Raw genomic sequence first — 3,337 nt, forward strand, 5'->3', positions numbered from 1 at the left:
TGTTGGGTTTGATGCTAACTTGTAGCCAGCAGTGCACAAACTTTGTTAATAAGGTCCATTTTTACTGTATTGACATTACAGAAGTCTCTCGTTAGCATCTCATATGTTACTTATTGCAAAGTGACGCATGCGCAACTCAAATCTGCACTCGCCTCACACTGGGCAGTTATACTCCTCTAAGCGATGTTGGGTGACATTACATCTTGTTGGCGTTAGAAGTATTTTACTTACTAACTAAACGAGACTAGCTTGCCCCTCCCCCTCCCCTCTTGCTTGCGCACACTACCCCCCCCTAAAACACACGTGACATTGCTTAGAGCACCTCTATAAAAGTTACTTTTGTTTTAATATAGTAAATGTGAAACATTAAGCCTACTTACAAAACAATAGGAAGAAGTCATTCTTACAAATATGTTATTTTTTCTTTATAACAGTAGGGTTTCAAGAACAATGTATTCAATACATTAGCTCCTGTAAAACAGACATAGACATATAGGCATAGACTAATTTTCAACGTGCTCTGCATGGTTCCGAGTGAGCCTGCTCTACCTTACTGCCCAGACCCCATCCTGCCCCCAACCCCCCGGGTCTCAGTCATGGTGCAACAGCAAATGTAGATGCAATCCCAAAACTGTAACAGAACATTTTACTAGGACAGAAACCATTCAGAACATATATTTCTTATTTATTTTTTATTTATTCACACTTCAGCACAGAACAGTTCCAATGACCCCGCTCCTCCTATGCACTAACTTAAAGGAGAATTCTGGTCGATTTCAACACGTGGCTCTGTTGTCTGTAAATGTGGAGTGCTGTCGGCAGAGAGAAACAAAACCAATCGGTGCTGCCTACACCGTGTTGTCCTCCTGCTAGAGTTAGCACCCAACAAGCTTAAACAGAGTTTTAAACTCTAAACACATCAAAATCTCATTAAAAGTGCCGACCCTTGTGAAATGATTCCTTCGGAGGGAAAACAAGCAGTAGATGTGACAGCAGATGTGACAGAAAGGCATAAAAGTTGTGATGTATGTATTTTGTCAACTGTACAAGTTATGTTTATTTCTTCACACTGTGTTTTAGAGAGATTGGCTTAGCTTGTTTTGCTCTGTGTGTGATATCAATACATATCTGTGAGAGTCATGTTCTGTTTTATTTATTTGTCTTTAAGGTCCTACAACCATTTTTAACATTCAAGTGACCTCACTGCAGCACAAATATTCTAATAGCCCATTTTCTTTGAAAAAAACAACCAAAAAAACAGATGGACAATGAATTGTAAAAATGACCTCACGTCTCTGAGGGTTAATGATACCAATAATTTCATTCATTATGCAAATACATATAACTTATATTGTCAGTGATATAAGTTGGTAACTAACTTGCTGTACTTAATCCCATTTAAGGGTCAACCCTTGACCTTTGCATGGCCTCCTCCTACTCCTGAAGGAAATATCTTTCTTTCTAGATGCTAAATGCTCCCCTGTGTTCACCAGCCAGTTGCTAACTGTGTCTGTTTGGTGCTAAGCAGGTTGTTTTTACAGCTTTTCCTGCTGAAAACAGTTCTCTGCTGCGGCCAAAAAGCAAATTTTGAAGTCTGATGTCAAAGCCACATGTTGCTGAGAAGTCATATAAAATGATACGCTGATCTGATGTCAAGGGTCAGCACACTTTGTAACTTTGGCATTAGTTGAAGCTTTCAAGGTGCCAAGTGCCCGAGACGTGATGTCTATTTATAAAGGCACTTTGTGTTCTAACTTTAGCATCCAGCGCTCTGCACAACTCTGGTCTGAATATGGACAGACATTCCGACATCGAGGTGCCATCATGAGCAGCCTCAAGTTGTAGCAGATGACCGTTGGCTTGGCTTTGTGTGCACATGAAGTCAACCTCACAGCAAGACCTTTGCCAAAAAGGTCATTGCCTAAAGTTATTTCAGTACCTCCCATTAGAGGAAATTCTGTAGATGCTTAATCACTTCCTGGTCTTTGCTGAAATCTCCCACAATGAGTTTTAATTGGCCGTCCGTGGAAAGAGAACGCCAATCATGACCTTAAATTAGTAGGCAATGCGTTAAGCTTCTGTCAGCTGATGGGGGGGGGGGGGGGGGGGGGGGGGGGGGGGGCGAGTTGAGCTGCTTATCCTGGAGTTCCTGGATTTTATTTTTAACCTGACAACACCAGACAGGCCCAGGACCTCCAAGGGGGAAGGATCAGTGTCAGTCAGCAGAAGGAAGGAGGGAGCATGGGAAAGTAATGTATATAGGTGCAACACTAAGAAAAGATACACAATACAAATAATCGTAAATTGCAGAAAAATGTGCAAACAAAGTGGCTGCAGGGTGGGAGGATGCAACATCTGAGCAGAGATGCTGACAGTTTAATCAGAAACATCACACATACTTCTGTAAAAAAAAAAAAAAAGAACAGGAAAGAGGAAGTTGCAGGAAATATATGAGACGTGTTGACAAGGGACGTGTGAGGCGGTGGGAGTGAAAACACAACATTTCGATTTTGACCTACATTTCATTTTTAGATGCTCCTCTTATCAGGTACCTTAGCTTTCATCTGAGTATTCCAGCAGGGTTCATTCACTGCGATTGAGGATTGTAGTGTTACCAAGAGAGCAGAAAAACAAATGAGCTGACCTAATTTCTTCCCAGCAGGAAGTAACAGCAGTGAAAACCCCGGTACCAGCTGGGGCTGATTATAGTGAGCCAACCAGCTCCAACCTTTGTACCACAGCTTTCCCCTTCCAGTTACGGGTAGGGTTGTTTAAATGGCACCAGAGTCTCTGGTCTGGTCAGAGAATTATTCACATTATAAACCAGCTTTCAACACACTTGGCTCATGTAGACAAACGGATCATTTTTATCACATTTTGGCACAGAAACAATTCACCTCGACACCAAAAGATTTTGCTGTTTTAACACGTATCCAAACATCAAACCAGCAGCAGGGGAAAGAAAGTTTACTCAGCAGTTTCTGTTTTACTTACTAAGATTATACATACGTTCAGCTTACAAAATATGATGCATTGTAATGGATGAAACTACCTACCAGTATAGTTAACATTGTTGCTGCTTACATATTGATGTATCAAAATAGTAATACAAAAAAATGGGGGTGGCAGTAGCTCAGTCAGGTCACCTCCTGGGCAAGGTGAACTGCCAAGGTCCTGGTGATGTGTGTATTTTCAGGCCTGTGTGAAATAACAGACAGAACATAATTTTCATCATTAAATAAAGTAGGTCTGGACCCAAGACTTTGCTCGCTTACTGGTTTATGTTGGGTCATTGTCTTGTTGAAAGACCCATTTCAAAGGCATTTCCTCTTCAGCA

The sequence above is a fragment of the Etheostoma spectabile genome, chromosome 1 (genome assembly GCF_008692095.1).
Source record: "Etheostoma spectabile isolate EspeVRDwgs_2016 chromosome 1, UIUC_Espe_1.0, whole genome shotgun sequence".
NCBI classification, from domain to species: Eukaryota; Metazoa; Chordata; class Actinopteri; order Perciformes; family Percidae; genus Etheostoma; species Etheostoma spectabile.